This window comes from Orycteropus afer, unplaced genomic scaffold (genome assembly GCF_000298275.1).
Source record: "Orycteropus afer afer isolate SDZICR_OR568_19922 unplaced genomic scaffold, OryAfe1.0 scaffold00011, whole genome shotgun sequence".
Lineage (NCBI taxonomy): Eukaryota > Metazoa > Chordata > Mammalia > Tubulidentata > Orycteropodidae > Orycteropus > Orycteropus afer.
The window spans coordinates 1968618-1981120 of record NW_006921598.1 but is presented as its reverse complement, the minus strand read 5'-3'; positions in this window follow the sequence as shown (position 1 = coordinate 1981120).

Sequence of the window (12503 nt, the reverse complement as noted above, 5' to 3'; positions counted from 1 at the left end):
CTCGAAGGCACTTAACAACAAAACAACAATGAGCCTAGACATGCCTCCACCTTCCAACTCTGTTACTAACCTTGACACTAATCGTTCCTCCAGAAGCACCCCACCCACCACCTTTCTGCTTGCTTGAAATTCAAAAAGGCAGTCATTTTTTTCTCTTCAAGGCCTTTCTTCAAATGCAAATCTTCTGTTCTCTGCTTAATTGTAAGTGGGTCTTTTCAAATACAAATTTCCTCACTCAGCAAGCTCTGGGTGGGGCTAAAGTTTTCTATGTAAGCCCCCCATACTCTACACACAGGGTTTGAAACTAAAGACTGTGTTTCTTCTGGGAAAATTCTATTTTCCTTTTTAACATATCCAATCAAATATTGTCCTAAGGTGGATTTACAAGCTCTCTGTTATTCAAACCTCATAATCATTTCTAATATACAAGTAGGTAAGAAACATTGAATACCTGTAGTATATTCAGATAAACATATAATCCAAAATTGATAATTCTATTTAAGACATTCCAGTTACATCTCTTCACCTTGATTATTATCCCATTCTAAGTGTATGGCCTTGTGCCTTTGACTGGGTGTAAACAAAAGCCCTAGGCTCTGAATCAATTATCTCTTTAACAGGAAACACCAACCAAAGTAACCATCCAAGAATCCAAAGTTCACTTCCCAGGCCCCTTCCTTCTCTCTTTTACTAAGTCCTATGAGTCTATGAGTCTGCATCCATTGCAATGAATCTCACTTCTGACACCAACTGCAAAAGGGACAAAGAGATGTCATCCTCTGACCTCCTCTAACCCCACAAGAGGAAGACAGAATCACCAACAGTAGCCCAAGGCCTATTCCTGCAAGGCCAGATATGCTGCCTCCCTCAAGCCCTCTCACCAACCATTCCTCCCAAAGCACCCACCACCTCTCTCCTGGATTTGATAATTCACTGCAGTGACCCACACAGAACTCACAGATTATGGGGTTTATTAGAGAAGCAACAGGCTATATTTCAAGTTCAAGAATGAGTTCAGTCTCTCTCAGCTGTCTTTCTCAGCCAGCTGGCTCTCAGGCAACAGGCTCTCTCAGTAGCATGTCTCTCTCTCAGCAGTATGTGTCTCTCACGTCTCTCTCTCTCAACAGCATGTCTCTCTTACCTCTTTCAGCAGCGTGTTTCTCACAGCCACATGTCTTTCTCAGCTGGCAGTCAGAGAGACTCTCTTCTCCTCCCCCTGGGAGGGCTCCTATTTGAGCCCAGCAGAGTGGCCCAAACCAGCCAATCCCAACATCAGAATTCTATACACCTGACAGAGGTTGAATTTCCCAGAAGATTGCTTTGTGGCTGCTCCAACAGAAATAAACTGTTGGATAATAAGTTATCCACTGAGTGGATAACTTTAGCAATCAGCTACTCATGGCAAAGGGGGAGTTACAAAGACTATGGCTAGGAAAGCTGTGCTATGTAATATACTAAACCACATCTTCTTTGATCATGTCACCTCAAAATATGCTGCTTATTTTCTTCCATCCAGCAATTTGAGGGACAAAAAGAGAGCATAGAAGGGGCATAGTGTTTTTGAATGCCTGGTACCTGGAAATATCTGTTTTACTTTCACTCACCTTCCATTCCATTTAGAATTCAATCACTTGGACCCACCTAATCACAGAAGATGCTACCAAATGTAACTTTTTTATATTCTCTGGAAGATGTAGATAATTATATATTAGAAAATATTGGCAATGTCTACTACATGTTTTTCATTCTTATAATATTTAATACAAAACTCTGTTAAATCAATTCACTAATTGTTGAAAAATGGATGAACAAATTAATGAATATCATAGATTAAATATTACATTCAAATTAACTGTATAAATGTTCTGATTCATTATTAAGTCGAATAAATATTTATTGAGAATTTACCATATGGCACATCAAGATCTATGCATTAGGAATCCTGCCATGATCAATAAAGACAAAGACATCCCATAAATAAATAAACACATAAATAAAAAGATAAGATAATTTTGAACAATAACTAATGCTTTGAAGAATATACAATAGTAATTTTAACAGAATGACTGGGGAAGGGTGACTGGAGGGAAACTTTAGACAAAGTGGTAAGAAAGGCCTCTAGAAAGAGGAAATAGTAGAGCTGAAACCTGACCATGATCAATTGGGTATCCAAGATCTAAGGAATAACATTCCATGTTTGAGAAATACCAAGAGAAAATGTTCTTGAGGTAGGACTTTCTGTGGCAGATTACTAAGAGATGAGCACTGTTGGGTAGGTAGGGCAGTTAAAGCAGGATCTTGTAGGCTGTAATGAAAATGGCAAAATTCCTTGAAGACTTTTAAGGAGAAAAATAATACAATTTGACTTGGAAACATTGTATTTTCACTTTCTTAGTTTGGGTTTCTTAAAAGCAGAACCTGACACAATGAGCCTGAACCAGGAGAATGGGATTAAGGGAAGCAAGAATGTGGACAGATGGAGACGAGCTTCAGTCTCATCCTATGAGAATGCTCAGCAGCACAAATTGCACTACAGTTAGTCCCACCTTGAGGCATGTGAGCAACTGTTCTATACCCCACTTCAGTCAGTCATTGGCCATTTTCAACTTTGGGGCTCCTAGTTGGTAAAGTCAACTCTTCAGGGAAGACCAGGGTTAGATGTATGTTTATATAGGTGAATGTTCACAATAGCTATGGAATGGATTCTGCAGCTAGAAAAAGACATCAAAATGGGTAACTAATAGCATTTACTACAATCATTTTGGCCACCAAGTGGAGAATTGATTGTGGTGGTGTGGGGTTGGGCAAGTGAGGAAGTAAGAAATAGCTAGTCAGTGGACTGCTACAACATTACAAATGAGGAGAAATAGTGACTTAAATAGTGAGATTGGGTTTATAAAGAGGAGTTGAAGAAAGGTAATGATATTTAGGATATGTTGTGGGAGAGGAGTATGAGACTGGATGTATGGATGGATTTAAAATGGAGAATGAAAGATGATCCTTTTTTTTTTAAATTGTTCTTTTGGCCTGTTTGATTCAATAGTACCATTTAGTGAGACCATTTATGAAGGGAAAATAAGTAATATCATACATCTTTTTAGGATTTCCAAGGTAATTCTTTTAGAAAGACATTTCTTTTTTATATTGTCACTTGGAGAAAGCAAGACAAAGAAGATTTCAAAAGGAAGAATAAAAAGTAGAGAAGAAAGAGATCAGTAAGAAAAGAAAGAATTAAAGAAATAACAGAAAATAACAGATAAGGAAAGGAGAAAAAGTCAAAATACACACTTTATAAAAGAAAATGAGGAAAAAGAAGGATAAATGATTATTATTGTGAGGGGTTTCAAGATGCAAGAAAAGTGAAAAAGTTAAAAAAAAATATATCACAGAGGTTTTACTGAATTGTTTGTGGGTATTGGTCTATATTAAGTAAATTATAATTTTTTTTACAAGATAAGGAGGCCTAACAGAATTGTGACACTGATTAATTAAGCTATTTTAAAAGAAATACATATTTTGTAGTTATCTTGGCAATTCCTATAACAATTCTAGAATTTAGGCATCTCTCCCTCTCTTTCTCACTCTCGCCACACTCTCCACATGAGGAAATGTGAAAATGGAAGCTCAGATAGGTTAAGTAACTTTACTAATATGACACAGCTAATGGCATTTCACAATCTATTTTATAGGGAAATAAGTTGAATTTCTTGTTGCTCTGAGAAATTTAGTGAGCAAATTGAAATTAGAGGGGTTCTTGCCCTCTGTGACTGAAGAGTTAAATAAAGTAGCTGTGGATTCCTGAAAAAAAAAAAAAGTGTACCTCTACAACCTCTAATTTTCTTGTGAAAATCAGATGAATACACTGTACTTTCCAAAGTTGTACACATTACATTCCATAAACATCTTCTAATTCTTTGTGTGTGTGTGTGTGTGTGTGTGTGTGTGTGTGTGATCATTAAAAGGATCAGGGCATGTAATGAGAAGCCAAAGGGGGAAATAGATTCCTCTGACATACTTTGCAGGTGGGAAAGGAATTGTACTTATGATAGGTTTTGACTTGATAAACTCTCCTGGATAGTAAGTCTCCTAGTAATGACCAAGGAGGGCTCCACAGAAAAGAGAAGAGGATCCATGCACTCAGAATCTAGATGGAAATCTGTAATCATTCTCTGTTGCTAGATTCAGCGGTTTACAACACTTCTTTCTCATCTCATAGTTTCTTAAGCCTTAAATTCAGACACAGCTTGACTGGGTTCCCTGCTCAGGATCTTACAAGGCAGAAAGCAAGCTATCAGTTGGGGCTACAATTGCATTTCAAGCTCAGAGCCTTCTTTTAAACTTCCTGTTTACTGACACAGTTCAGATTATTATGGATTATAGGATTGACACCCTTGGCTCCAATTCCATGGTAAATGCCCCTTTCCATAACATGGCCATTTGTTTTCTTAAAAGCAAATAGTAGTGGACCTATTACTGATTCTTATATTTTACCTTCTCAATCCCAAACCAAACCCACAATCAACGAGTCTATTCTGATGCATAGGAACTCTAAAGGACATGGAAGATTTCTAATACCATAAGGTTTCTAAAGCTGTAAGTCTTTACAGAAGCAGAATGCTTCATCTTTCTCCCATGGAGTGGCTTGTGGGTTCAAACTGCTGACCTTTTTGTTAGCAGCCTAATGCTTTAACCAGTGTGCCACCAGAACTCCTTTTTACCTCTCTAACGTCTATTAAAAAGATTGCTTGATTTTGTCAGGGCCACCCAAATTGTCACCCTTTTGATGAACTTAAAGTGCCTAATGCATTTGACTACTAATCAGAAGGTTGGTGGTTCAAGTCCTCCAATCACTTCCTGGAAGGAATCCATAAAAATTCATCACCATGGAAACCCAATGTGGGTCCCTTTGAGTCGGAACCAACTCGATGACAGTGTGTTTTTTTTTGGTGGTTTTTCATCCACAATTCACAGAGATATTATACAAGGAAATCAACTGAGAATTTCCAGCTTGGATGAAATACTGATTGTCTTCCCATTATCCATTTTACTTCTTTTGCTTGTGTAGGAATCATCAGTTTGGGGAAAGATGGTCTTGTCTTCTGGAGAGAGCACTGATTAGATCAAACAAGTACCTTTCAGGAGTTTTGAGAGTCCATCTACAATGATATATGAACATAGATCTTATATTGCTATCTAGTAAGAATACACACATGCATCAACACACACAAATGAAACAAATGTTTCACGAAACAATATCTAGCATTATATGTGTAAGTCACTCTATTATTTTCTACTCTGCTCTATTCTATTCTACTCTAATCTAGCCTATTTTAGTCTGCTTCATTTTATTCCACACTGAAACCATTGCTGATTGGAACCCAATGTTGATATTACAAACCCATTAATATGTTGCCATAGAATATTGAAAAGAACTGGTCTCAATCAATCATTGCAATTGTATTTCCTTTCAAGTGACTGTTTTAAGATAACTGAGAATTTTACCCCATAAAAATATAGACTAAAAATTCAGAAGGAACAAGCCCTCAGTGGAATAATTAGTGGGCACAGCTCCAAGGAAACAAGGAAATATGAAAGCAAAGAAATAATCAGAATTTGATATAAATGAGACTGCTTTTAAAAACATTTGCAAATATAGTGGAAGATATATTACATATTAATATTTTGTTATCCTCTCTGGCTGTCCTGGATTTTTAGCAAGTCATGCCAATGGTGTTCCTATTTATTCTATAAAGTCTTCTCAATCGAGTAAAACAAGATTGTGGCTGAAGCCTTGTCTTATTTAATTTATTTTATACCACCATGCTTACGAATATAATGGAAGACTTGGAAGCTGGTGTCAGAGTTCTGTGCACACAATGCCAATACTACTTGTCTGAAATTCAGATTCATAGGATTAGATGTGTGTTCCATGTGAAGAATAATTGTACAAATGTCAATCTTTTTTGGTTCATTAAATTATGATACTTAATTAACATCAATGTCAATGAAAGAAAAAGTACCCACAGTTTTCCTAAAAGCTGTTCATATTCAAATATATGTTGATTGATAGAAGCCTATTGTTTCCTAGTACCTAGTAATGTTCTTCACTGAATATATTATCTAGAGACTTCACCAAACATTGAGATATTTGGAACTCTTATGAAAAAATAACTGCTATTGTTTGATGGAAAGTGTAATTTTATGAGCAGACCTAGTGACTCTCCCTATCCATCCACTGAGCATGTATCTACAACTTGATTGATTCTGACAAATGCTTTACCAGCCAGTTAGTGGTCACAGAGTTCCAGGAATAAAAAATAAGAATCTATTAGTTGGCATATCAGAACATGTTACCAACACATGGTTACAATTTACTATCATACTGACTTCATTCTTAGGTAATATGAAATAATGTTAAAAGTGCAACTATGTGATTTATTAATTTAAATAGACTCATCTAGTATAATTTAACATAACTTTGCAAAATACTTAGCAAGTAACAGTTACTAAATAATAATAATAATAAAACTAGAGCAAGAATAGGATTAAACTTCAAAGAAATCATGTTGCTATGAAGTAGAAGTGTATATAGAAACATGAATCTAGTTACAGTTTTCCTGAGGTTTATTATTGGTTACATAAAATGTATTAGTTTTATGGTATTTTTGAATAAAGAAATTGTTCTAAATTATTTTACAGAATAAGAAGAAACATGAAGTGATGAAACATGTTGATCAATGCAGACGTTAATGCATGATTAGCTTCAATGAATATTTGAACAACTTGAGGTGAGTAGATTTTAGTAATCATAATGATCTTGTATAAGGGTAGAATATGAGATAAACTAAATAAAAATCAAATGGATTCATTAGGAATTGCAAAATATATAGAATGGTTTTATTTAGTTTATAAATACATTGTTTACCAAAGCTTTCAGCATACGGCAAAAATAAATTATATCTTTCTCTCTGCCCATAACTAAACTAAAAACTCACTACCATTGAGTTGGATCTGACTCAAGCAACTCCTTGCAAGGCGGTGTCACTACAAAATTAGATCACCCAATCTTCCCCGGAGGAGTGGCTGGTGGGTTTAAACCACCAGCCTTCTGGTTAGCAGTCAAATGCCTTAGGCACTACACTACCAGACCTCCTTCTCTACCCACATATACCTTTAAAGTCATCAAGAAGAGTAATGCAGCACTGGAGAATGGGCCTAGAAATGGAAAAAAAAAAAAAAGAAAGAAAGAAAAACACAAACAACAGAATCTATGAACTAACAATCTTAGGCTAATGAGAGAGGAAAACAGTAAAAATAGATTCAAATAAAAGTTATAGTTTTGATATAATATTAACCTCCAAATAAGATGTAATTATGTATATAAGCAAGGGCCAGTTTAGTAAATGTTGTTGTTAGGTGCCATTGAGTCGTTTCTGACTCACAGCGACCCCATGCACAGCAGAACGAAATATTGCCTGATCCTGCGCCAGCTCCATGATCCCTGCTATACTTGAGCCCATCATCGCAGCCACCATGTCAATCCATCTCATTGAAGTCCTCCCCCTCTTTCGTTGACCCTCCACCCTACCAAGCATGACATCCTTCTCCAGGGAATGGTCCCTTTTGACAGCATGACCAAAATAGATGAGTTGAAGTCTGGCCATTCTTGCTTCCAAGGAGCATTTCAGGTGCACTTCCTCCAGGACAGATCTGTTAGTTCTTTTAACAGTCCATGGTACTTTCAGCATTCTTCACCAGCACTACAACTTAAAAGCATCAACTCTTTTTCGGTCTTCCTTATTCATTGTCCAGCTCTCACATGCACACAAGGCAATTGGAAATATCATGGCTTCTGTCAGGCGCTCCTTAGTCTTCAAGGAGACAGACATCTTTGCTCCTCAGCACTTGAAACAGTTCCTCCATGCTTGACTTTCCTAATGCTACACATCGTCTAATGTCCTGACTGCTGCTTCCATTGGCATCAATTGTAGAAACAAGCAACGTGAATTCTTTCACAACCTCAATCTTCTCTCCATTTATTGTGATGCTGCTCATTGGTCCAGTTGTGAGGATTTTTGTTTCCTTTATATTGAGACGTAATCCATACTGCAGACTGTATTCTTCAACATTCATCAGTAAGTGCCTCGAGTCATCCTCACTTTCAGCAAGCAAAGTTGTATCGTCTGCCAGGGAAAACCTTATGAATAGTTTCATAAATAACTATCCATAATTGTAGACAATTGATATGTCTTTATATTCTACTAGAAAAAGAATAAAATTACAATCTTAAATGTCTAATAAAGCTGAGTTCTTAATTAAGTCTTCAACTGAATTAAGTAAATATCTCCCTTTAATATTTCCTTTATTTCTCATGTATAGAGAGTTAAAAATTACTTGGCATAATACACTCAAAATTGGTGTATGTCGCCTGTCCTGAACAATGCAAAGTTTGGTAGGAAATCAAGAGCCCAAACCATAGCCAAATTACAGAATCTTTGATTTGTTCATGCAAGTAAGAAAAACCTATGGTCTCCTAAGCTGGGAAAATAATTACACATTTGTGACCTCTCCTCTGTCCAGCACATAGCATATATCACCAGCCTCCTGCCACATCAAAATTTCTCTTTTATTGGCACTCAACCATAAGTAGTTTGACAGTCATATGTATTGTAGGATTCTAACTAGCATTCCTTATATTAACAACTTTTAAAGAAATGCTTAAATCTTTCACCATTTCTAAGAAGTGACTTTTGCCTCCAAATTGGTCACATTTCATTGGACTATTACACTGTGGCCTTTTTAAATAAGCTTGAAGTCTCTCTATTTCAGTTCTTAGAAAGTGTCAATTTTATGGCTAGGGGAACACAGCATAGGATATATAGCCTTTCACTTCTAAGTTTCATATTAAATCCAGTGTCCATTGGCAGCCACTAAGTATTACTGCACATCATGACCATTTATGAATAGGTACAAAAGACTTAGTTACTTCAATTTAAATTCTAGTGAGCATGCTGTTTTTATTACTCAAAGTAGAACCATGTCTGGCTGAAAGTCTCAGGTGGGTCTGTAATTGAATGAGTCAAGGAATAAACTACACCCTCAATCTTCGCTGTGCATGGAAGTTCTAGTTCATTTGGGAAGCTTAAGATCCATTTTACAGTTACCAAAAGCTTGAGAAAGAAAGAAATGGAATGTTAAAAGTCAAAAATTTCCAATGGCATATAACAATAACAAAAATTTTAGAAATTGATTAAGCTATGAAACTTTAAAGAAATCTATGTTTTATTTATATTAAGAAAAAAGATACTTGAGACTTCTTGTTTTAATGGTGATAAAGTATCTGCTATTATTCTTATGAGAGAAGCTTTATCCTCTGATCATTAAAAAAAGAAAAAGAAAAAGCTATAAATGCTGAAGTATATGTAAAATAACGTTTTCAGGCATTACAGAGCAAACACAACAGGGCTATGATTCTTGAAAGGACAGGACACCTGGTCAGCCACATATTTATTTACCTTTTCTTTCACTCAGAACCATTTTTCAAGCTGAGTATAGGAAATAGACCTCAAGCTGATAACAAGCTGTCTTACTGGATGGGAAAGCAGAGACTGGCTTTTGGTTTTGCCAAAAGGAATTGAAAGTTGGGAAAGTAGAGGTGAGTATAGAAAAGAAGGGAAACTCAAAGACTGAACCTTAAAGTTGGCAGAAAATTCCCACTAGGTCTTGGCTAACTGATAAGTTGTGCATACACAGGCAAGACTGTAGGAGGTATAGTAGAACTGAACAGATATTTTGAAAGTAGTGTATTACTGTGAAAACATTGTAGTTCCAGCCAACCAGAGTGGGATAACTTTGACGAACAACACTAGCACTGAGTTGAGACTTTTAAAAGGCTATGTTCTAAGTGAAAGGGCTACACCTAAGAATTAAAGGAGAAATGAAACGAGACCATCCCCAGAAGCTTACAGCTAAAACCTGAGGTATATTAACTCCTACTGGAAAATAAAGCCACCTTATTTAGAGGAATGTAATGTAATACAGAGCCTCAACAATGTGTGGCATCCAATATAAATTTATTAGGCATGCTAGTAAAAAAGGAAAAAGGGACAAATATTTAGAAGCTAAGATAGTTTGTAGTTTCTGACCCAGATAGCAACCCGTTAACAGATAATGACTTCTAATATGATCATATTTTAAAGAAAATTGGAAAACATAAGTGATATGGACTAAAAAATGGAATAATTAAACAGAGAATTAAATCCATTAAAATGAATCAAAGAATATTTTAGAACTATATAATACCTGTCTAGGTAATGGAAATATTCTCAACAGTACCATAAATGAATAATTTTTAATGGCACTTGATTTTCATCAAAGGTACCAGTAAAATTCACTTGGGGAAATACTAAAAAATCATTGCTGTCGAATAGGATCTGACTCATAGCGACCCCTCTTTGGGTTTCTGAGGCAGTATCTCTACAGAAGTAGATTGGCCACTCTTTTTTCTGAGGAGTGGCTGGTGGGATTGAATCGACAGCCTTCTGGTTAGCAGTCAAATGCCTTAGCCACTATGCCACCAGAGCTCCTTTGGGGAAATAAAGTGCTGTAAGTATAAATGGAGCTGGAGCATGCAGATATTTAAATGGCAAAATCATTTGAACTTTGAAGTTTCTTCACTCTATAAACAAAAATTAATTTGGAATAGATCTAAATCTTAAGTGTGAAATTATAATAAACTTCTGTGAAAAAGCATATGAAAATATCTTCATAATTTGGGGTCTGATTTCTTAGCAATATATTAAAATAATTTCTTAGCAATATATTTAAAAAGGTGTGATCAATAAAAAGAAAAAAAGATTAACTTTATAAAAATTTGAAATTCTGCTCATCCTAGATACCATTACAAAATACAAATAAAAGCAATTTAGGGCTATTATGGACAAACTGTTAAAAAAAGTAAAGATACAAAGAAAATCTTAAAAAGCAACAAGGCGAAAAAGACATCAGTGGAGCAAGAGAAATGTGGCTGACTTCTTAGTAGTGCTACAGAAGTCAGAAGCCAATATACAAATTTCTTTAAAATAATAAAAAAAAAAAAAAATAGGTATCTGCTAATAAATAAATTTGTGGACGAATTGGTAGAAAATTTATAACACATATATCTGACAAAAGACTTTTATCCAACATATATAAATAACTTGTGCTAATGAATTAGAAAAAACAAACAACTTTTTTTTTTTAATAGAAAGAAGACTTAAGCACACATGCAGACACACCCACACAAGCATCAGAATGGACAATAAGATTATTCCTCAACATTATTAATTGACAAGGAAATGCAAATTTAAATTACTAATTAGAGTTAAAACACACTTTCCACATTGGATAAATTAATCAGACGAATCATGTTAAGTGTTGGTAATGCTCATACATTACTGGTACGAGGATAAAAATGATAAAAACTTTGTAAAATATTTGTCGATTTTTAATACATTAACCCAGCAGTTCCATTACTAGTTTTAAAGTCAAGAAAATTAAGCATATATCCAGTTGGTAGTCACTTTATTCATAATAAGGCTATACTGGAAAAAATCTTGTTAAAACTTAAAAATAGGAGAATGGATACATAAAATGTGGCACATTAATTAAATGCAATATTACTTAGAAATAAAAAGGTTGAAATCTTGATATTCACAGCACCATGAGTGAACCTCAAAAATATTATGTTTATTGAAAACAGCCAAACACAAAGTAATATTTTGTGATTCCATTTATTGAATTATGGAGAAAGAAGTCATAAAAATGACTACCCTTATGGAGGGCAAGGGAAAGGGTGGTTATTGACTGGTAAGGGACAAAAGAAAGCTTTCTAGGTAATGGAAATATTCTATATCTTGATCTAAGTTTTAGTGATAGGAGTATATATATATATATATGGAAAATTCATCAACCTGTTTACTTAAAGTTTGTCCATTTTAACATATGTCTGCTATACTTCAATTAAAAAAAAAATTGGATGGATTTAAAAATGGCCTAGAAACTGCAAAAAAATAGCTTTACTAAACCCACATACAGATCAATAAAAATAGCCCATATAAGAATGGAAAGAAAAGGGGACATGTGGAACACCGTCAGAAGATCTAATGAATGTTTTATTGGAGTCCTAGCAGGAGCGTTGAAAGCAAATGGTAATTAAGTAATACATAAGGGAATAATGGCTGAGAATTTTACAAAACTGAATAATGACATGAATATTCAAGTGCAAAAGCACAGTGAACTCTAATCAGGAAAAATACAAATAAAAGCAATTTAGGGCTATTATGGACAAACTGTTAAAAAAAATAAAGATACAAAGAAAATCTTAAAAAGCAACAAGGCGAAAAAGACATCAGTGGAGCAAGAGAAATGTGGCTGACTTCTCAGTAGTGCTACAGAAGTCAGAAGCCAATATACAAATTTCTTTAAAATAATGAAAAAAAAAAAAAATAGGTATCTGCTAATCT